Source organism: Hyperolius riggenbachi, chromosome 1 (assembly GCF_040937935.1).
Source record: "Hyperolius riggenbachi isolate aHypRig1 chromosome 1, aHypRig1.pri, whole genome shotgun sequence".
Classification (NCBI taxonomy): Eukaryota; Metazoa; Chordata; class Amphibia; order Anura; family Hyperoliidae; genus Hyperolius; species Hyperolius riggenbachi.
In genome coordinates, this window is record NC_090646.1 from 96,680,154 (window position 1) to 96,704,916 (window position 24,763).

The 24,763-nt window shown below is 44.3% G+C and overlaps 1 long non-coding RNA gene across 2 annotated transcripts in view; it reads right to left on the bottom strand.

Annotated features, from left to right (window-relative positions):
• LOC137564038 (uncharacterized) overlaps nt 1-24,763 on the bottom strand; it is a 249,778-nt gene that overhangs the window by 34,031 nt on the left and 190,984 nt on the right. The window contains exon 4 of one of the 2 annotated variants that reach the window (XR_011030496.1): nt 9,807-9,870. The exons of the other annotated variant lie outside the window; for it this stretch is intronic. This is a non-coding gene — a long non-coding RNA (uncharacterized lncRNA). The remainder of the gene's footprint in view (nt 1-9,806; nt 9,871-24,763) is intronic. 2 annotated transcript variants of the gene reach the window in all.

Genomic DNA, 24,763 nt, shown 5'->3' on the forward strand with positions numbered 1-24,763 from the left:
CCCCCCTTGTTAAAAAATAACTTAACTGTGGTTTATCACACCTGCGTTCAATTTCTGTAGTCACCCCCAGGCCTGATTACTGCCACACCTGTTTCAATCAAGAAATCACTTAAATAGGAGCTATCTGACACAGAGAAGTAGACCAAAAGCACCTCAAAAGCTAGACATCATGCCAAGATCCAAAGAAATTCAGGAACAAATGAGAACAAAAGTAATTGAGATCTATCAGTCTGGTAAAGGTTATAAAACCATTTCTAAAGCTTTGGGACTCCAGCGAACCACAGTGAGAGTTATTATCCACAAATGGCAAAAACATGGAATAGTGATGAACCTTCCCAGGAGTGGCCGGCCGACCAAAATTACCCCAAGAGCACAGAGAAAACTCATCCGAGAGGCCACAAAAGACCCCAGGACTACATCTAAAGAACTGCAGGCCTCACTTCCTCAATTAAGGTCAGTGTTCACGACTCCACCATAAGAAAGAGACTGGGCAAAAACGGCCTGCATGGCAGATATCCAAGGCGCAAACCACTTTTAAGCAAAAAGAACATTAAAATGAACCTAAAGGCAAAAAAAAAAAAAAATGAGATGAACTCACCTGGGGCTTCCCTCAGCCCCCTGCAGCCGATCGGTGCCCTCGCAGCTCCGGTCCGATGCCTCTGGACCCACCGGCGATGACTTCCGGTTTCGCAGTCACCGGCCGACAGGCATGGGAACGCGAGTGATTGTTCGCGTTCCCAGCCTGTATATCGCCCCCTATGCTGCTATTACGACCTCCTGGCCGCAATAGCAGCATAGGGGGCGATATACAGGCTGGGAACGCGAACAATCACTCGCGTTCCCATGCCTGTCGGCCGGTGACGGCCAAACCGGAAGTGTTCGCCGGCGGGTCCAGAGGCATCGGACCGGAGCTGCGAGGGCACCGATCGGCTGCAGGGGGCTGAGGGAAGCCCCAGGTGAGTTTATCTCATTTTTTTTTTTTGCATTTAGGTTATCTTTAAGGCTCGTCTCAATTTTGCTAAAAAACATCTCAATGATTGTCAAGACTTTTGGGAAAATACCTTGTGGACCGACGAGACAAAAGTTGAACATTTTGGAAAAAGCGTGTCCCATTACATCTGGCGTAGAAGTAACACAGCATTACAGCAAAAGAACATCATACCAACAGTAAAATATAGTGGTGGTAGTGTGATGGTCTGGGGTTGTTTTGCTGCTTCAGGACCTGGAAGGCTTGCTGTGATAGATGGAACCATGAATTCTACTGTCTACCAAAAAATCCTGAAGGAGAATGTCCGGCCATCTGTTCGTCAACTCAAGCTGAAGCGATCTTGGGTGCTGCAGCAGGACAATGACCCAAAACACACCAGCAAATCCACCTCTGAATGGCTGAAGAAAAACAAAATGAAGACTTTGGAGTGGCCTAGTCAAAGTCCTGACCTGAATCCTATTGAGATGTTGTGGCATGACCTTAAAAAGGCGGTTCATGCTAGAAAACTCTCAAATAAAGCTGAATTACAACAATTCTGCAAAGATGAGTGGGCCAAAATTCTTTCAGAGCGCTGTAAAAGACTTGTTGCAAGTTATCGCAAACGCTTGATTGCAGTTATTGCTGCTAAGGGTGGCCCAACCAGTTATTAGGTTCAGGGGGCAATTTCTTTTTCACACAGGGCCATGTAGGTTTGGAGTTTTTTTTCTCACTAAATAATAAAAAACATAATTTAAAACTGCATTTTGTGTTCAATTATGTTATCTTTGACTAATAGTTAACGGTTTTTGATGAGCAGAAACATTTAAGTGTGACAAACATGCAAAAGAATAAGAAATCAGGAAGGGGGCAAATAGTTTTTCACACCACTGTATATGGTTGTGGCCAGCCATGGCTGTGAGTGATGTTGTGGGTTTTGCCTCGCATTATACTCGGGTCAAACATTTTCCAGGTTTTTACAGTAAAAGCTGGGGGGGGGGGGCTTATACTCAAGTATATACGGTAAACCAGGAGAGGGAAAATAAAGGTTTAAGACCCTGCTCCACACTATGGAGATGGTTTTTGATGAGCAGAGACATTTAAGTGTGACAAACATGCAAAAGAATAAGAAATCAGGAAGGGGGCAAATAGTTTTTCACACCACTGTATATGAACCAATTACTTGGCGAAGATCAATCATTTATTCATCTCTCCTATTTTTTAACTTCTCAGCTTGCAATGTATTGATTTATTTTTTCCCCTTTTTCCTAAAGTTCCTCTATTAAAAAAAGATATTACAATGAGCAAATACTGACTTCATAATTTAGAAATGAATATTAAAAATATTGAAGAAAATAGCAGTATCCTTACCGATACTGCTAGGATGCTGCCTGTGACCAATAACAATGGCCGCTCCTCACATTTCTCCTCATTCTGTCTACAAGGGAGGAAAGTCATTTCAGCCATTCTCATAACAAGCATTTCAACAGCTGGCTTTTGGTAAGATCCCTATCAGGGCATGCCGAGCTGAGCTATCAGGGACTGTAAATTATTTTCCAGCTATTTCACAACTCCAATCAGAGGGTTTTTTTCAAGAAGTAATTGAACTGGCCAGTCACATTTGATGAGATAGCCTCCCACTTTCCAGGATGAGCAGAAAGGACTAGGTCATCCATTGAGAAAGAGGCCTCCTTATCTGCTCACTTCCCTGCCAAGCCTGCACACTGATACCTCACTGGCAGTGTGGAATGAAGATGTGGCCCATGCATAGATGTAATTAAGTGCTCTTATCTCCCCCTACACAAAACAGGGATGAATGTGTAATTGATAGGAACCTATGAAACCCTCTGTGATCTCTGTTATGGGCTGTGGTACAACACATGAGACAGCACATGATCCCCGATGGACAAGAGGCAGCCAGCAGACACTTTGAAGCTACGCTCATAAATCGCAGCACAAGGGAGCCTCAGAAAACCTGAACACCGTGAGCAAATGAGGCTCATGTAGACTATCTCCCCATTTTATTCTCAGAATCTTGTCTGCCGGGTTTCATTTCCTCTTTACTCTTTTTGTCCCACTGTCCATTGGGATTTCTACATGTCACTGGCACAGGGTTCTGATTCACTGGAGTTAGGGATCAATCGCAGAGGCAGAGGCGTCCCTAGGGTTGGTGTCACCCGGTGTGGAAACTCATGGTGTCGCCCCCTCTTACCCCATGAACCTCCAAACTTCACCAGGTAGTAACGTTACTTGTTATAGGGGGGTGTTAAAATGATCACCATGTGGCCCTGTTAGCCTCTGAACTCTGTTATAAGCTCAACAAGGAGCAGCCAGAAGGGAGTAGAGCAGGAGAGAGAAGTCTATGAGACAGTAGCCTGGTTAGTATTTACATAGCCTTCTCTGCTCTCCCTTAGCCTGGAGCTTGGTGACACCCCCTCAGCCGATGACACCTGGTGCGGTCCGCACCTACCGCACCCCCTAGTGACGCTACTGCGCAGAGGGAAACGTTATAGAAATCTACAGTTTGCATTGATGGTAGTTGGGTGTGTTGGATCAGCTTAGCACTTAGAGCTCGTTCACATTGCATGCTTTGCCGCAACTCGTGCGGGAGGCAGACACGCACGACATCAGAAGTGCATAGACTGCACTATCTTATGTTCACAATACATGCGTTGCAGACCAGTGCGGTCCGTGAACACATGCTGCATGCATTTCTTAGCAAAACACGCGACTACTACAGTGAATGTCACAACCCCCCCCCATGGATTAGCCACGCAACGCATACAAATGCAGATTGCTTGCGATCGTATGCGTTGCGTTCCGATCACACACCCATCTGTTGGTTGTAATGTGAACGAGGCCTTAGTGTAAAGCAGCCAAATTGTGCATTTCAGGTGTGACAATTTCTTAAAAAGACTGGTTAAACCCTATGACTACTTCCGTGAAAGCAGGAAGTAGACACACTGCAGATTTATTGCAGGATTTGTAACAGATGTAACAAAAAAAAATTCTTTAAAGGTTATTATGCTGTTGCTTATCTTTTAGAGCAGAGAGGAAGTTCTGTGTTCATGTTTGCTTTAAGAAGCCAAAATTCTATTTTACGCAGGCAATCCAGTCAGACTTCAGTCAGAAGCATCTGATCTGCATTCTTGTTAAGTGTCTATGGCTAAATGAATTACAGCCAGAGGATCACCAGGACTGCTATGCAACTAGTATCATTTAAAAGTAAATAAATAAGACAGCCTCCATATTCCTCTTACCGTGTTTCTCCAAAAATAAGACAGGGTCTTATATTAATTTTTGCGCTAAATGATGTGCTAGGCTAGGGCTTATTTTCAGGGGGTGTCTTATATTTCTATCAGGAAGTATCTCTTAGCAGAACATTTCTTGTTCCTTCACACTGTGCTGTTCCTGGATTTTAGGGTATGCTACTGTATTGATCAGGCACCTGCTCTGTCATCCCTTCACATAGCTGATAACCTTGCTGTGTGCTGGGATGACAGGACCGCTGCCCGATCGTTACTGCACTGCTGTGTCCCCGCCTCTTCCTCCTGTGCAATGTACTGATCAGGCACCTGCCCTGTCATTCCTTCACATAGCTGATAACCTTGCTGTGTGCTGGGATGACAGGAGCGGTGCCGGATTTGCACTGCACCACTGTGTCATCACTTGCTGGCCGCCTCTTCCACCTCTTTAACTTCCGCTAGGGCTTATTTTCGAGTGAGCACTTATATTTTAAGTAAGCTCAAAACTCCACCTAGTGCTTGTTTATAGGGTAGCTCTTTTTGTGAAAGAGGGTCGTTCAGGTGTCCTTTAAATTGCCTGAAATTTATCTGGAGTATAGAAGCTATTGTGGTCACATTGTTAACAATATTGGTATTGTTACCCCAGGAAATGTTAGCCAAATGCTTCCAAAACTCTAATGGTAGCCATACATCTAGCGATTTTGCAGTATGATTGACCATTCGATTCAATCATTTTATCGAATCGAGAAGGAATTGAGTGTGTTCTAGAAATCCCAATTGATGAAAAGTCGAATCAACCAGCTTACTCTGACGAACAGGATGCAAGATATTGGTCAACAGCACAGGAATCGGCTACTGTTCACATGTCATGTGATCGATTTTTGCATTCAGAGCATGGAGACACATCGGTCAAACTGAATGTGAAGGTGAATCGCATAGGATATGGTTTGTAGTGTGTGGGTTACTAATCGATCGACTTTCGATCAATCATCGGCTTGATTCCTTAATATAGTCAATCGTTTTGTCGATTGAATCAGAATCGCTAGATGTATGGCTAGATTAACGAGATAAAAGGCACAGAAATGCTGTCACTGAGATTTCTGGAATGCCCCAAAACTGCATGCTAGGGGCAGGATGGTGGCCTAGTGGTTAGCACTCTCACCTTGCAGCGCTGGGTCCCTGGTTCGAATTCCAGCCAGGTCAACATCTGCAAGGAGTTTGTATGTTCTCCCTGTGTCTGCCTGGGTTTCCTCCGGTCACTCCAGTTTCCTCCCACATCCCAAAAACATACAGATAAATTAATTGACTCCCTCTTAAAAATTGGCCCTAAACTACAATACATACAATACATACACTACACGATATAGACATATGACTATGGCTGGGATTAGATTGTGAGCTCCTCTGAGGGACAGTTGAGTGACAAGACTATATACTCTGTACAACGCTGCAGAAGATGTAGGTGCTATATAAATACTAAATAATAATAATGCTATTCGAATTTCGAAACACAATGCTGCCACTGGAAAAAGGGCTCTAAACTATTACAACAACACTGGTGTAATGCCTGGTACACACCATGCAATTTCCCATCAGATAGATGGGTCGATAGATAATTTCAGACAGATCCGATCAGATTTTTGATCGATTTTATGATCACTTCTATGCAAATCTATCACAGAAACGATAGGAGATCAGATCGGACCTGGTGTGTACCAGGCTTAAGATGTTTAATATATCTTGCAGTTTGAAATCTCGAGCAAACAAAGAATTCTTTGATAACATTTTATTGAGGTGGTATTACACCCTCTCATGGTTAAAAAAAAACATGTTTTCCATGCATTTTGTATGTGGTAATTGGAAATTCCTTTAGAAGAAGAGAAAGAAAAAAGCATAGTACAGGTAGTCCCCGGTTAACGAACGAGATAGGGACTGTAGGTTGGTTCTTAACCTGAATCTGTTCTTAAATCGGAACTTTGTGTCATCTCTGCCTCCTGTACCCCCTCTGTGCCCCCCTGTGCCTCCAGTGTCCCCCTCTGCCCCCTGTGCCTCCTCTGTGCCCCCCTGTGCCTCCAGTGCCCCCCTCTGTATCCCCCTCTGCCCCCTGTACCTCCTCTGTGCCCCCCTGTGCCTCCAGTGTCCCCCTCTGTACCTCCTCTGTGCCCCCCGTGCCTCCAGTGTCCCCCTCTGTGCCATCTCTGCCCCCTGTACCATCTCTGTGCCCCCCTGTACCTCCACTGTCCCCCTCTGTGTCACCTCTGCCCTCTGTACCTCCTCTGTGCCCTCTGTGCCCCCCTCTGTGTCACCTCTGCCCCCTGTACCTCCTCTGTGCCCCCTGTGCCTCCAGTGTCCCCCTCTGCCCCCTGTACCTCCTCTGTGCCCCCCAGTGCCTCCAGTGTCCCCCTCTGCCCTCTGTGCTTGCTTATACAAGTTTAAAAACTATTTTGCTTTGAATTTTTTAAAATCGATTTTCTCAAAAACTACAAGTCCAATTTGAAAAAAAAATGGCTTGTTCCCATGGAAACACAGAATCCATGCCGTTCGTATCGGCGGGTCGTTCGTAAGTCGGGCGTTCATAAGTCGGGGATTACCTGTACACTGAATGGGGTTCACTGGACCTCTTTGCCAGTGCTTTAAAAATCATTACTGTGAATAGACTGGATGTTCACACTCGTGCTAGATACACACCATACAATGTTCTGGCAGATTTACCTGCCAGATCAGTTATTTCCAACATGAGTGATCTGAATTTCAATCGATTTTTTTGATTTTCCGATCGTGTTTTAATCATTTTTCCAATCTTTTTTGGATTGCTTTTCGTTCAGTTCTATAAAAATCTATCGAAAAAGAATCGAAAAAACTATTAAAAACGATCGGTAAATTGAGAAATTAATCGAAATTCAGATTGGACATGTTGGAAATAATCGATCTGGCAGGTAAATCTGCCAGAAAATTGTATGGTGTGTACCTAGCACTGAAGACCTGAACTCAGAACTTCATCTTTGCTCTAAAAGATACACAACAGCATAATAACCTTTAAAGAAAAACACTTCTTTGTTACAGCTGGTACAAATCCTGCAATACATCTGCAGTGTGTCTACTTCTTGTTTCTCTGGAAGCAGACATATTGTCAACATCCTGTGCTTTGAAATGAGCTTATCTGCCGTGGCAGTCTGCTGATACAGGGGAGAGATTAAATTACAACTTGTGATTAGTCACAGATGAGGGGGCATCAGACAGGCTAAGCTCTCTAAATACATACAGGGTGCATTTCTCTTTGTTTTCCTTCTGTCCTGTGCAAGAGTTCAGGTCCTCTTTAAAATTACTGGTCACTCTGGAACAGGGGCGTCGCTAGCCCTATTTTAGCGTGGCACGTGCCCCCTATCTGTTCTGGGGTGCCACGGATCTCAGCGGCTCTCTCCAGCCGCCGCCTCCGCAGCCGCCGCCGCGTCTCTCAGACCTCAGGATCAGGCGGCGAGCCGGCGACCAATCGTGCAGGCGCTAGGACCCAGCGCCCGCACTGATATGCGGAAGTGACATCACTTCCGCATATCGAGCGGGTGCGTCCGGCGCCCGCTCTTACTGGTCAGGTCGCCGCTGATCCTGAGGTCTGCTGCAAGGTAAGGGGGGGGGGGGGAGCGGCGGCTAGAGGGGGGCCTCCCTGGCACTCACTCACTTCCTAAAGGGGCTCCCTGGCACTCACTCACTCCCTAAAGGGGCTCCCTGGCACTCACTCACTCCCTAAAGGGGCTCCCTGGCACTCACTCACTCCCTAAAGGGCCTCCCTGGCACTCACTCACTCCTTAAAGGGGCTCCCTGGCACTCACTCACTTCCTAAAGGGGCTCCCTGGCACTCACTCACTTCCTAAAGGGGCTCCCTGGCACTCACTCACTCCCTAAAGGGGCTCCCTGGCACTCACTCACTCCCTAAAGGGGCTCCCTGGCACTTACTCACTCCCTAAAGGGGCTCCCTGTCACTCACTCACTCCCTGAAGGGGCTCCCTGGCACTCACTCACTCCCTAAAGGGGCTCCCTGGCACTCACTCACTTCCTAAAGGGGCTCCCTGGCACTCACTCACTCCCTAAAGGGGCTCCCCGGCACTCACTCACTCCCTAAAGGGGCTCCCTGGCACTCACTCACTCCCTAAAGGGGCTCCCTGGCACTCACTCACTCCCTCCCTAAAGGGGCTCCCTGGCACTCACTCACTCCCTAAAGGGGCTCCCTGGCACGCACTTACTTCCTAAAGGGGCTCCCTGGCACTCACTCACTACCTAAAGGGGCTCCCTGTCACTCACTATCGGGGTCCCTGTCACTCACTACCTAACTGGAGGCGCCTGTCACTCACTAGCTAACCTGGGGGTCTCTCACTACCTAACTTGGGGGCTACCATATTAAGGGGGCATTCTGCCTATTTATGTGAAATGCTGTCTATTTATGTGCCTCATGACTGCTGAATTTGTCTTGTTGGGAGCCTTATGATTTGTTGGGGGCCTCAAGATTGCTGAATTTGTCTTGTTGGGGGCCTCATGATTTGTTGGGGGCCTCATGATTGCTGAATTTGTCTTGTTGGGGGCCTCATGATTTGTTGGAGGCCTCATGATTGCTGAATTTGTCTTGTTGGGGGCCTCATGATTTGTTGGGGGCCTCATGATTGCTGAATTTGTCTTGTTAGGGGTCACATGATTGCTAACTGCGAGACTATGGGAAAAGCTAAATCCTTATCATATGAGACAATAGCATTAAACTTACTTTTTTTAGCTTTTTAAAACAGAAAATAAAACTGGGAGGTTCTAAAAAATTGAATACATTTTTCAGGAGTAGGATGGATGAAATTGTTTATCTTCACAGTTTATTTTCAACTTGATCTATGCCTATACTGATTGTAAATTATCTAAGTAAAGGACAATATTTCGATGGGCAGGCCTGTTATCTGTAGCTTACACCGCTGTTAAGTTCATGTAAATTTGGCCCCACCCATGGCCACGCCCACTCACCTCATGGCCACGCCCATTTTTTGCCGCGGCGCATATACCTCCCCTCCTGGTGCCCACAGGTGCCCCCGATCTCCAAGGACCCTAGAAACGCCCCTACTCTGGAATGAGCTAAATTATGCATTTTGCAGATCTTGGGTCATTCTTACTTATTAGATTAAATAATGGATATAGATGAACATAATGAAGATGAAGATAATGGTGATGACAACAGTAAAAACAAATACTATTACCAGTTGGTGGATCACAGTCAGTTACATAAGTCAATATTTTGTATCTTCTGCTGCTCCCTCTGGCCACTAGAAGCCACTTCTGCTAGGCAAGAGGTAGGCTGCATATTCAGAATAGCAGATGGCCTGTCTTCCTGCCTTTCACAGCAGCCTCTAGTGACTGGAGGAGTCAAAGATTTGTATTTCTCTAATAAAGGCTTCTAGCTGCTTCAGGCAAAGAACAGATTTCTTTAGAAAATGTAGGCTCTCTACTTAACTTATGTGTTGCTGCCTGACAAAGTCATTTGAAGCTGAACAATTTGGTGTACTTTTAAATATTAGTTACGATCACCTTATGGCAAACCGCATTGTATATTGACCGTACAATCTGCTTACCACAGGCCAAAGTCTCTAAACAGCCTTCCCAGTCTGGAAATAAAGCAGATCGTGTTTTTTCTTCCTGCAATTCCCAGATATCAAGATGTCAGTTAAAAGGAAGTATTGCGTACAGTCAAGTGGTTTTAATAATTAGGTCTGTTCCCTTTAAAATCCAATCTACAAGTGCAGGTCACCAGATTAACGGAAAACGTGACCTCCCCCTCCTCCTGACTTGCATTTATTCCACCATTTAGAGGGATCTTTCCTCTCTTCAAGCTGTAGCACTCCCGATGAAAGCTGAACAGACAATACTTGGTCAGAGGCCAGTCCGTGATTTTTGGGTAATTAGTCCAGGAACTGATACTGAACACTCCAAGTGCCCTTTATTTCAGGTACCAGGCAGGTTACATTACACTCTTACCAGCTTCTCCAAGTCTCTGGTTTACCTTAATCCCTCACATTCAGCAGACAAAGATTTTGCTTAATGCTTGACTTCACTGTATCTTTTGGTCTGGCTCTTTGTGCAGTGAATGGGATCCTTCAAATATTTTACTTTGGGCGTTTTAACCCTTACGCAGCTTTTTTTCTCTTGGTCTGTTGTCATACGTATATCTATTATCTAAAACTTCCAGTATCAAATAAATAACAAAAGCACAGTAATGTGGATCAAGCATGAATAACATTAGCTGCTTGAAAAAAAAAAAATTTAAAAAAATAATAATAATTTGTAATCAAATTTAAAGGGAACCTGTACTGAGTAAAATTATTTAAAATAAACACATGAGGTAACTTCAAATGAACATTAAATAGTTACCTTGCCATCAGTTCCTCTCAGAAGTGCTCCATTTTCTTCTGAAAATGATCCCTTCCAGTTCTGACAACATTTTGTCAGAACTGAAACATATCAGTTGCTGTCAGTTATACATCAGTTGCTATCAGTTATAGCTAAGTGGACAACTGATGTGCCCGGTAATGTCCATGTTTCCCTATTGCTCAAGTGGACGATGTTACAGTTTAACAGTGTGCTGACCAGAAAGCTGTTATGGGGTAAGGGGCATTTTCAAAATGGAGGACGGAGAATTCCATTGATCACAGTGGACAAATGGGCCACAGGAGAGGAGAAACAGATTGAGGAGTAGCCTATACGGGAGGTAAGTATGACCTGTGTATGGTTATTTTGACTTTTTATTTTCAGTTCAGGTTTTCTTTAAGGTTGAGTTGGTGTTTATGGAAAAAAAATTCCAGTCATTTGAAATAAATTCTCGCCGGAAGGTAATGAGCAAAACATAGGGCTGGGTTGGCACCAAAATGTAATTGAGAAGCACAGAATGGGTGCATGTATGCTAAGCGAGTCATTTGCTCCCAGAATGCACATAAAGCCCCAGCAGTCAATGAGTATGGATCCCACCACTGGTAACTATAAATGGGGGGGGGGGAGGTGTGGTGGAGGGAGGGACTTATCACTCCATCTTGCACTCTCTGTCTGTTAGTAGCAACCAGTGGCGTGGCTAAGAAGCTGTAGTCCCCAGTGCAAGTTTTGCATTGGGGCCCCCCAAGCATGTTATACATAAAAGCTGATATGGCGCACCAAAACTAATCAAGGACAACCACAGTGTCAGAGGTGGAAGAAGGGGATGGGGAACGGTTTGTTAATGATAACCACTATTCCTATCATCTATATAAGTGAATATTATCAGCACAGGTCCAATAGAGAGCTAATGCTGTAATTGAGAGTGGGTGCCATGGGGCCCCTCTGGCCCAAGTGCCCTGATGCGGTCACTAGTTCTGAACTCCCTATTGCTACGCCACAGGTAGAAACAGGGAGAGAAGTACTGTATATGCTTCAGGGAGAGATAGCTGTAGTTAGATCTGTTTTACCAATTGACTACTGTGTAGGGTGAACTGTGTGCAGGGCTGGATTTGTACTTTTTACCACCCAAGGCCCACTGTCACCAGCCCCTCCTGACACATAGCATCTCAACCACTGCAGCAGGCGTCTCTCATCATGTGATGCTTAGGCATGTCACATGGTAAAAAGGGGGAGCACAAAAGTTGCAGCACGCATTAGCATTGTGACCATACAGTACAGTGAAAGTATGCCTCGCTGCCACTGTAATCACACAAGCTGGGTACCTGGAGTCGGATTTGGTAGTTTCATAAACTGAGAGTTGGAGTCGGATGATTTTTTTAAACCAACTCCACAGCCCTGGTAAGTATTAGACAAGGGAGTCGGAGTCGAGGAGTTGGAGCAATTATTGGTACCTGGAGTTGGAGATGGAGTCGGTGATTTCATATACTGAGGAATCGGATGATTTTTATACTGACTTCACAGCTCTGAGACTGTGAGCCCCTCTGAGGGACAGTTAAAGCGGATCCGAGATGAAAAACTAACTATATCAAGTAACTTGTCTATATATCTTATCTAAAGTTTAGATGGTTTACACAGCAAATCTAGCTGCAAACAGCTTTAATAGAATATGATTATTTCTTCCTGTGATACAATGACAGCAACCATGTTGTTTGTAAACATTACACACAGGCAAGCTTATCTGCATCTTCAGCACTTAGCCTGTGAAAAAACCTAATCCCCCCTCCTCCTCCCCCTCTGCCTCTGAAATCACTGGCTAGTAATACCTCCCCCTCCTCCTGCCCTGAGTGAGCTCCCATGAGCCCTTGCTACTGTCTGAAAATGCCAAGGCTCTCTGAAAATCTGTGTGCGAGGCGAGTTTAGTTTATAGGGAATTAGCGTATTAAAACAAAAACAAAAAAGCATTTGGTGTGAGGAATGCCCTATAAACAATAGGAAAGGAACCTAATTATGCAATGAGTAAAAGTTCATCTCAGATCCACTTTAAAGAGAATCTGTATTGTTAAAATCGCACAAAAGTAAACATACTAGTGCGTTAGGGGACATCTCCTATTCCCCTCTGTCACAATTTCGCCGCTCCCCGCCGCATTAAAAGTGGTTAAAAACAGTTTCAAAAAGTTTGTTTATAAACAAACAAAATGGTCACCAAAACAGGAAGTAGGTTGATGTACAGAATGTCCACACATAGAAAATACATTCATACACAAGCAGGCTGTATACAGCCTTCCTTTTGAATCTCAAGAGATCATTTGTGTGTTTCTTTCCCCCCTGAGGGAGGAGTGCATAGCAGAACCACAACACTGAAGAACTTGGCAGTCTTCCAGACACAGGCTGACAAGTCTGACAAGGGAAAGATACATTGATTTATTACAGAGACTGTGATAGTACAAAGTGCTGCAGTAAGCCAGAACACATTAGAATAGCTTTTGGAACTTGTAGGATGATAAAAAACAGGATGCAATTTTTGTTACGGAGTCTCTTTAAGTGACAAGAATACTATATGTACTCTGTACAGCTCTGCGGAAGATGTTGGCGCAATATACAGTAGATACCAAACAATAATACCATAGTCATATAATCATATGTCCATCGTATTCTAGGGGCAGTGTAGGGGGAGCCAATTAACTTATCTGTAAGTTTTTGGGATGTGGAAGGGAATTGGTGTGCCCGGAGGAAATCCGCGCAGACATGGGGGAAACATACAAACTCCGTGCAGATAGTGCCCTGGTTGAGATTCAGAACAGGAGACTAGTGCTGCAATTGCTAACTACTATGCCACTATAATGAAAAGTTAGGCAGGGATCACAGTTTCACACAATGCAAAATCGCACTGCAGAACACACTGAATGTATTTTTATGGGCATCTGTGATTCGGCAATGTGATTTTTCTGCATTTTAAAAACTGACAACATGCATTATTTTATCGCAAGCTGCATGAGATTTCTCATGTCAGTATTGTTCAAAAAAATTGCATGCAAGAAATTGTGCTCCTTGACGACACAAGTGTGTGTACTATTTTCAAGTAAGCCAATAACCGGTATCATTCTGATTCAAAACGTTCTACCTTAATCCGACTGCTATATGAAAGAATATCAACAGTAATAACAATAGGAATGCTATGAGATGTATCAACAAGAGGCTACTGGTCGGTGACCATGTTGACAATGGTGGGTTTTATGATCTGGCATTTCCCTATATAAGTATTAATCATTGCCAGATTAGCTTCTTTTGTATATCAAGTGATGACCCTATTGACTTCTGCTGGTAGTTTGGGTGGGAGTCGCCTGTTTCCCCCCCAAGGCTAAACTTCTCACTGAGTAATCAGTTCTGGATCACATCTGCTTATACAGGAACATCCAACTCCCCTAATGCTGGGAATACACGGTTCGTTTTTGCCTTCGTTTAAACCTTCGTTTCGATTGTGCCTTTTGTCCTTTTCGATCCCGAAATAATCAGTCATACGGTTAATATCACCACCCACGGTTTAGTTTTTTTTTCCGATTCTGATGGTTTCGTTTTTCCAATGATCGAAGGCTGCAAAGAAACGAAACGAAAATCCCTTTTTACAGGGACGGACTAGCAAAAACGAATGTATAATCGATCTGAACAGCCATCAAGCCTACCAATGGCTCGATTAGATGGATAAAGAGAGATAATATCAAACATGTTCGATCACTAGTCGTTCGTTTTTGGGGTCTATTAATCGAAACTATAATGAGATTATGACTATTTTCACATACGTTTTCAACACTCGATTCGTTTACCGAACGAATCGAAGGTTTAAACGAAGGCAAAAACGAACCGTGTATTCCCAGCATAAAGGAGAAAAGACAATCAGTGTTGGGAGTCTGCTTTAGTTGAAAGTTATCTTCTAATTATGGCTCTTCACCCTTAATCTTATCCAACAAATTGTTCTGCCATTATTGATCAAACACCGCATGGAAGATAAGACATGAATGAGCAATTGACATGTATGCAGAACAGTTGAGAAAGTATCTTATCTATGGTAAGGATAAACAGACCCTTCCCAAACATGATTGTGGCAGGATCTTCAAAGCTTTGTCTAGCACTGGACTGGAGACAGTTACTTTTATAAAGAAATACATAGGGCTGGAGAGATGGCAGAAAGGTTTTTTCATTCTGCAATACGACTTGGGCAAATTGAGTAATAATGCATCAATATAGCAGAATGTATCATACAAGGAAAGGTCCGCACTTGTCAGTTTGAAGTTACCTTTATTATGGACATGTCCAAAATACAAATTCAGGAGGCATCAAGTAGCTAACATGTTTCGGACTCAACCGTCCTTAATCGTAGCTCACACAAAAATGGCAGCTTGAACATATAAATAGGGATGTCAGTACAAAGTACCCGCCCCAAAGCCATCCCAATTTGGGAGCGGCCACATACCAAGGAGGTGCACAAAAACACCGTCTCCCACCCACCCATGCAACCCAATGCATTAATAAAACACTCAACATAAAATTGCATATGTATATGCAAACTATACATACAATATATACAAACTAAAAACCAGGAGCATGTTACCTAAAATCTCCCGAAGTAGAAGGAGCAACAAATAACAGTAAGAAAAGCTTATATGAGAAGGAGAACAACACAGAGGAACAGGCCGATGGTCTGTTAGACAAAGATCCCGGGGGGAGGCAAAAAAGTCGTTTAAGTGATGGTAGCCAGGTCCCATCTCGCATTTAGGCCATGTGGGACCCTAGTATTTAATTTGAAGATCCACTCTGCTTCCTTTCTCAATAATTTCTTATAGAGATCTCAACCCCTCTTGGACCTACCCTCTCAATCCCACAGAAAGAGAAACTGGTCATATTCCCTCCGTGTATCTCACGAAAATGTCTGGCGACGTTGGTGATATTTGTAGTGTGCCAATCTGCCCCCAGATAGTGCTCTGCTACTCTCTGCCTCAAAGGCCTCGTAGTACGCCCCACATATTGCAGTGAGCAGGCTCCACAGGAAATAAGATACATTACATATCTAGGTCCACAGTTAATGAACTGTGAAATGAGGCTTCGGCCATTCGAGGCAGAGACAGCAGCATTGGACCTAGCATGGACATGGCAATACTTACAGGTCGCCAAAGCACACCTATGAGAACCAACCATCAAGTTTTGCCTGTAACCCCCGTGTTAAATAAGCTGGGGGACAAAATATGTCCCAAAGTAGTCTGCTCGCATATCTTACTCTATCACTTAAAGGAGTTATCTGGTATAAAGTAAATAATACTACTACTACTGCGCCTGCGCAGTCCGCTCCGGCCCACGTGGCGGTGATCGACAGTGCCGCTCGCGCAGGTGCAGTTCAGAGCGACCTCCAGGTCGCTCTGACGTCATCTCCGGGGACCGGGACAGACCTGCGGCGAACGGCTGCGGGGAGAGCTGCGGCGTGGGACGTCCTGGGAGCTTGGGGCTGGAGGAAGCCCCCGGTAAGTAGTGTTTATTTACTTTATTTATCCCGGATAACTCCTTTAAGATTGTAGATAAACCTGTATCTGCTCAAAGTATCGGGAGATATTTTGCAATAATCCTATTCACCTGCTTGTACTCACTTGAATAGGTGGTGACAAAGGTGGGCCTCAGGAGTTCAGAACCTTGTGGCGCACGGGGATTGACCAAATCTGTTCTAGGTTTCTTTGCTATTCTAACCCTCCCCCTCTTAATGCACCACCATGGGTAACCCCTGGCCCTCAAACGGAGTTCAGCTGTATTTAATTCCTGTTCCATGTTGTCAACATCGGAACAATTACGCTTCACCCTCGTAAACTCATCTACTGGGATACCACGAATGGTATGCATGGGGTGGCAACTATCAGCTCTTAACACAGTGTTGTCACTACATGGTTTCCTGTAGGTGGTGGTCAAAATATTACCTCACTCGATATCCCCTCTCAATGCTAAATCCAGGTAACTGATGGAGCCTTCTCCCACCGAATATGCAAATTGGAGGTTTAAATCATTTGAATTAAGATGCTCCATTAAACCCCCAACATGCTCAATATTACCCTTCCAAACGACCAGCAAGTCATCGATGTACCTCCCGTACCACACAATGTCTTCCATGTGACGACAGGCATCCCCAAAAATATAGAACTCTTCCCGCCATCCCATATAGAGATTGGCTAAGGATGGGGAAAACTTGGTACCCATAGAGGCGCCTCCCTCTGGAGGAAAAACCTGCCGTCAAACATGAAATAATTGTAGTTCAGGAGGTACTCGACAGCCATTAATATGAAGGTGCAGAGATCTGCAGGGTAATCAGAGTAGCGGGTAAGATGAAAATTGAGGGCCTGGAGGGCCAGGACATGGGGAATGCATGAGTACAGTGACTTCACATCAATAGTGACCCATGTAAAGCCCTCTTGCCACTGGAACTGTCCAAACTGGCCAGTAAATGCTTAGTATCCTTGATATATAGTAACCCGGCAGGCGTCGGACAAGGGGCTGCAAGAGAGAATCCACCCAGCAAACTAGTCGTTCCCCCAAAGACCCAATGCCTGCCATTATGGGCCTGCCCTCAGGGGGAGGAACCGGTTTGTGGATCTTAGGTAAGTGGTGGAATATAGGGACCACAGGGGACTTAACCCCCAAATACTCACTCATCTTGTGATCAAGAATACCCATGCTCTCCCCACAGGACAAGAGGTTTAATAATTTGGCTTGAAATTCAGGTGTGGGATCTGCCCTGAGGCTCAAATGGTATCAGCATCGCCCAACTGTCTGAGGGCCTCATCTCTGTATGTGTCACTGTCCAATACTACTACGGATCCGCCTTTGTCTGCATACCTAATCACAATATTATAATTCTGCAGACTTTTAAGTGCAGTGCGTTCCGCAGCAGTAATGTTAATGTAATGTAATGTTAATGTCCCCTAAAAGGAGAAAAGACAATCAGTGTTGGGAGTCTGCTTTAGTTGAAAGTTATCTTCTAATTATGGCTCTTCACCCTTAATCTTATCCAACAAATTGTTCTGCCATTATTGATCAAACACCGCATGGAAGATAAGACATGAATGAGCAATTGACATGTATGCAGAACAGTTGAGAAAGTATCTTATCTATGGTAAGGATAAACAGACCCTTCCCAAACATGATTGTGGCAGGATCTTCAAAGCTTTGTCTAGCATTGGACTGGAGACAGTTACTTTTATAAAGAAATACATAGGGCCGGAGAGATGGCAGAAAGGTTTTTTCATTCTGCAATACGACTTGGGCAAATTGAGTAATAATGCATCAATATAGCAGAATGTATCATACAAGGAAAGTCCGCACTTGTCAGTTTGAAGTTACCTTTATTATGGACATGTCCAAAATACAAATTCGGCAGGCATCAAGTAGCTAACATGTTTCGGACTCAACCGTCCTTAATCGTAGCTCACACAAAAATGGCAGCTTGAACATATAAATAGGGATGTCAGTACAAAGTACCCGCCCCAAAGCCATCCCAATTTGGGAGCGGCCACATACCAAGGAGGTGCACAAAAACACCGTCTCCCACCCACCCATGCAACCCAATGCATTAATAAAACACTCAACATAAAATTGCATATGTAGAAAATTATATATACAAACTAAAAACCAGGAGCATGTTACCTAAAATCTCCCGAAGGAGAAGGAGCAACAAATAACAGTAAGAAAAGCTTATATGAGAAGGAGAACAACACAGAGGAACAGGCCGATGGTCTGTTAGACAAAGATCCCGGGGGGAGGCAAAAAAGACGTTTAAGTGATGGTAGCCAGGTCCCATCTCGCATTTAGGCCATGTGGGACCCTAGTATTTAATTTGAAGATCCACTCTTGCTACTTTCTCAATAATTTCTTATAGAGATCTCCTCCCCTCTTGGACCTACCCTCTCAATCCCACAGAAAGAGAAACTGGTCATATTCCCTCCGTGTATCTCACGAAAATGTCTGGCGACGTTGGTGATATTTGTAGTGTGCCAATCTGCCCCCAGATAGTGCTCTGCTACTCTCTGCCTCAAAGGCCTCGTAGTACACCCCACATATTGCAATGAGCAGGCTCCACAGGAAATAAGATACATTACATATCTAGGTCCACAGTTAATGAACTGTGAAATGAGGAAACTTCGCCATTCGAGGCAGAGACAGCAGCATTGGACCTAGCATGGACATGGCAATACTTACAGGTCGCCAAAGCACACCTATGAGAACCAACCGTGGTTAATCAAGTTTTGCCTGTAACCCCCGTGTTAAATAAGCTGGGGACAAAATATGTCCCAAAGTAGGAGGACGTCTGCTCGCATATCTTACTCTATCACTTAAAGGAGTTATCTGGTATAAAGTAAATAATACTACTACTACTGCGCCAGCGCAGTCCGCTCCGGCCCACGTGGCAGTGATCGACAGTGCCGCTCGCGCAGGCGCAGTACAGAGCGACCTCCAGGTCGCTCTGACGTCATCGCCGGGGACCGGGACGGACCTGCGGCGAACGGCTGCAGGGAGAGCTGCGGCGTGGGACGTCTTGGGAGCTTGGGGCTGGAGGAAGCCCCCGGTAAGTAGCGTTTATTTACTTTATTTATCCCGGATAACTCCTTTAAGATTGTAGATAAACCTGTATCTGCTCAAAGTATCGGGAGATATTTTGCAATAATCCTATTCACCTGCTTGTACTCACTTGAATAGGTGGTGACAAAGGTGGGCCTCAGGAGTTCAGAACCTTGTGGCGCACGGGGATTGGCCAAATCTGTTCTAGGTTTCTTTGCTATTCTATCCCTCCCCCTCTTAATGCACCACCATGGGTAACCCCTGGCCCTCAAACGGAGTTCAGCTGTATTTAATTCCTGTTCCATGTTGTCAACATCGGAACAATTACGCTTCACCCTCGTAAACTCATCTACTGGGATACCACGAATGGTATGCATGGGGTGGCAACTATCAGCTCTTAACACAGTGTTGTCACTACATGGTTTCCTGTAGGTGGTGGTCAAAATATTACCTCACTCGATATCCCCTCTCAATGCTAAATCCAGGTAACTGATGGAGCCTTCTCCCACCGAATATGCAAATTGGAGGTTTAAATCATTTGAATTAAGATGCTCCATTAAACCCCCAACATGCTCAATATTACCCTTCCAAACGACCAGCAAGTCATCGATGTACCTCCCGTACCACACAATGTCTTCCATGTGACGACAGGCATCCCCAAAAATATAGAACTCTTCCCGCCATCCCATATAGAGATTGGCTAAGGATGGGGAAAACTTGGTACCCATAGAGGCGCCTCCCTCTGGAGGAAAAACCTGCCGTCAAACATGAAATAATTGTAGTTCAGGAGGTACTCGACAGCCATTAATATGAAGGTGCAGAGATCTGCAGGGTAATCAGAGTAGCGGGTAAGATGAAAATTGAGGGCCTGGAGGGCCAGGACATGGGGAATGCATGAGTACAGTGACTTCACATCAATAGTGACCCATGTAAAGCCCTCTTGCCACTGGAACTGTCCAAACTGGCCAGTAAATGCTTAGTATCCTTGATATATAGTAACCCGGCAGGCGTCGGACAAGGGGCTGCAAGAGAGAATCCACCCAGCAAACTAGTCGTTCCCCCAAAGACCCAATGCCTGCCATTATGGGCCTGCCCTCAGGGGGAGGAACCGGTTTGTGGATCTTAGGTAAGTGGTGGAATATAGGGACCACAGGGGACTTAACCCCCAAATACTCACTCATCTTGTGATCAAGAATACCCATGCTCTCCCCACAGGACAAGAGGTTTAATAATTTGGCTTGAAATTCAGGTGTGGGATCTGCCCTGAGGCTCAAATGGTATCAGCATCGCCCAACTGTCTGAGGGCCTCATCTCTGTATGTGTCACTGTCCAATACTACTACGGATCCGCCTTTGTCTGCATTCCTAATCACAATATTATAATTCTGCAGACTTTTAAGTGCAGTGCGTTCCGCAGCAGTAATGTTAATGTAATGTAATGTTAATGTCCCCTAAAAGGAGAAAAGACAATCAGTGTTGGGAGTCTGCTTTAGTTGAAAGTTATCTTCTAATTATGGCTCTTCACCCTTAATCTTATCCAACAAATTGTTCTGCCATTATTGATCAAACACCGCATGGAAGATAAGACATGAATGAGCAATTGACATGTATGCAGAACAGTTGAGAAAGTATCTTATCTATGGTAAGGATAAACAGACCCTTCCCAAACATGATTGTGGCAGGATCTTCAAAGCTTTGTCTAGCATTGGACTGGAGACAGTTACTTATAAAGAAATACATAGGGCTGGAGAAAGGTTTTTTCATTCTGCAATACGACTTGGGCAAATTGAGTAATAATGCATCAATACATTATTACTCTGATCTGCATGGATCAGAGGAAAAATATAATCCAAGTGAGCAGGCTGCATTTAGGATGGCGCAGGCAATCAATCCCCTCCTTACAAACAGATTCCGTTCCGGGGAATTTGAATTTGAAAGCTAATGCTGGGAATACATGGCTCGATTCTGAGCTGCTAAAATGGTTAGATAGATCATTTCTGACATGTCCGATCACCGTTCAATCGTTTTGCAGCTCGATTTGTCATTGAAGTGAATTGAAAAAAGATAAGAAAAACGAGCGGAATATAGGAGATTCGAGCGGGCAAAACGATCGGGCGCATAATCGAGCGCCAGAATCAACCTGTGTATTCCCAGCATAAGTCTTGTGTTATACACAGCGAAACGTTGATAAATGATTTACTTTCAGATCATTCTGGATCTAGACACATAGTATAAACAATGTTTTTGGTTGTTTTCAATGTGCTTAAAGTAGACCAGAGCTGTAATAAATGCAAGACTCAGAAGCGCAAGCGCAGAAGACTCCGACTGACTCGACTTAGCCAGTTACCAGGGATGATCGCGGCTGAATGGCAGACCGCGGGAGGACGACGAAGGACTCACACGTGTTTATGCGGCTGGAGGAAGCTGCGAGTAAGTATCTTGTCTTGCATTTATTACAGCTCTGGTACACTTTAAAATGTTTTATACTACTTATAACAGTTGTACAATATTGTAGCATTTAACAACAAAAATATATGTAATAATAAAGCAGTACTGTATATTTTGTACATGAAGACAACTTTGTTTGTATCTCTGAATCATTATAACTTGACCTGATTGTAAGTAGGAGACAGTCTGTATATGGAAACAAATGTTGCAAATAATGTATGGAGCAGCGATGAACGAAAAGACCAATATTCTTTTTGTAATGTTAAATAATGTTAAATTCGACTTATGGGCGAAAATGCCATTTAATCATTTAGTAATACGTTTGTGATTTATCACATTTTTCATGAATTTTTGAGCTAAAATAAAAGATTTTTGCGTTTATGCGGTAATATAACGACCGTTTCGCGTTTACGCAGTAAAGATAACGATTATTTCCATTTTTGTGAATTTATATCATATTTTACGAAAAATACAATGTATTTTTCCAAAAAGTTTCTCGAAATTGAAACTGCCATTTTTGATACAAAAATGACTTTGGGAAAGAATTGCGAACAACACTGGTATGGAGGAGCCATGCTATAGAGATCTTCATAAATAGGAATTTGAAATTGGAACTTTGTAGAGGCAATCTGTCAAATTTCTCAAAAATGGGTATTTCCACAAAACTTTCTCCTAAAGTCCCTTGAATCAAATACATTTTATGAAACTTTTAATTCTCATGTCTGCAAACATATGTATGCTTTCACAAAACTACAGGCAGAAAGAATGCAGATAGTTTTTTCTTAAAGCGAACCTTAAGTCAACTAAAAAAAATGAGATTTACTCACCTGGGGCTTCCCTCAGCCCCCAGCAGCTGATCGGTGCCCTCGCAGCTCCGCTCCGATGTCCCAGGACCCGCCGGCGAACACTTCCGGTTTCGCCGTCACCGGCCGACAGGCATGGGAACGCGAGTGATTGTTCGCGTTCCCAGCCTGTATATCGCCCCCTATGCTGCTATTGCGGCCAGGAGGTCGCAATAGCAGCATAGGGGGCGATATACAGGCTGGGAACGCGAACAATCACTCGCGTTCCCATGCCTGTCGGCCGGTGACGGCGAAGCAGCAAGTGCTCGCCGGCGGGTCCTGGGACATCGGAGCGGAGCTGCGAGGGCACCGATCAGCTGCTGGGGGCTGAGGGAAGCCCCAGGTGAGTAAATCTCATTTTTTTTAGTTGACTTAACCACTTGAGGACCCACCCTTTACCCCCCCTTAAGGACCAGCGCTGGTTTGATTGATCTGTGCTGGGTGGGCTCTGCAGCCCCCAGCACAGATCAGGGTGCAGGCAGGGAGATCAGATTGCCCCCCTTTTTTCCCCCCTATGGGGATGATGTGCTGGGGGGGTCTGATCTCTCCTGCCTGCTGTGGGTGGCGGGGGGGGGCACCTCAAAGCCCCCCTCCGCGGCGAAATTCCTCCCTCCCTCTCCTACCTGCTGCCTCCCCCGGTGATCGGGGCTGCACAGGACGGCTATCCGTCCTGTGCAGCCAGTGACAGGACGTCCCCTGTCACATGGCGGCGATCCCCGGCCGCTGATTGGCCGGGGATCGCCGATCTGCCTTACGGCGCTGCTGCGTAGCAGCGCCGTACAAATGTAAACAAAGCGGATTATTTCCGCTTGTGTTTACATCTAGCCTGCGAGCCGCCATCGGCGGCCCGCAGGCTATTCACGGAGCCCCCCGCCGTGATTTGACAGGAAGCAGCCGCTCGTACGAGCGGCTGCTTCCTGATTAATTAGGCTGCAGCTGGCGACGCAGTACTGCGTCGCTGGTCCTGCAGCTGCCACTTTGCCGACGCACGTTATGAGTGTGCGGTCGGCAAGTGGTTAAGGTTCGCTTTAACACTGTAGGTGAAACTCGAAAAATTAGAATATCGTGCAAAAGTCCTTTTATTTCAGTAATTCAAGGTAAAAGGTGAAACTAATATATGTTTGTATCTCTGAAACATTGTAGGTTGCCTTTGCAGGTGTTTTAAATTTATTAGCTGATTTGAGCCTAGAATATTTTCACAATAATCTAATGGTCTGAGATTTTGATTTTGGGTTTCCCATAAATTGTAATCCATAATCATCAAAATTATAACAAATAAAGGTTAGAAATATCTCGCTTTGCATGTAATGAGTCTATTTCAAATATTGGTTTCAACTTTTAAAGAGACACTGAAGCGAAAAGAAAAGTTATGATATAATGAATTGGTTGTGTAGTACAGATAATTACTAGAACATTAGTAGCAAAGAAAATATTCTCACATTTTCATTTTTTAGCTATACAGTGTTTTTTATAACATTGCATCATTCTCTAATATTTGCAGTTTACACACTACTCAGCATTCTAAATGATTTTACAGAGCAGCCCAGTGAACTTTTAAATTGTCTTCTGCAGAGAAAAAGAAAATACAGTGACTGACACTTGAGATAACAAGCTTCAGAAGACTTTGAAAGTCGTGGAGCTCAAAGGCTTTTTTGCATAGATAACAACTGGAGTTTCTTAACTCTTCCTGTACTGGAAACTAATATTAGACTTATGTCTTTGCTCCTAATGTTTTATTTCTTAGCTGTTCTACACATACAAATCATTATATCATAATTTTTTTTTTTTGCTTCAGTGTTTCTTTAAGTTGAATTACTAAAATAAATTAACTTTTGCATGATATTCTAATTTTTCAAGTTTCACCTGTTGGTATACTGAGAAGAACTTATGATACCCCCATGGTTAAGCTCCTTACACACACTAGATAAAACTCTGGCGAGACGGACCATAAGGGCTCATTCACACCTAGGGCATTTTGCGTTTTTTTGAACACCGGCAATTTTAATAAACGCCCTAAAATCGCCTGTGCATTAAATCCTTATGGGATAGTTCATATCAGCGTGTTTCGTCTGCTTTCCGCTCAGCAAAGCACTGCCTGTACCATTTTTAGGGCGATTTTGCTACAATGGAAGATATAGGAAAAACGCAAAATGCTCACAAAATTGTTTTATGCAGCGATTGTGTTCACGCTTTTAAGAATAAATACATTGTATTTACTCTTTTCCGGGTCAAAGAGTTCACTTCCTGACTTGGGTCAGGAAGTGAAAAAAAATCGCTCTGCAAAAGCGC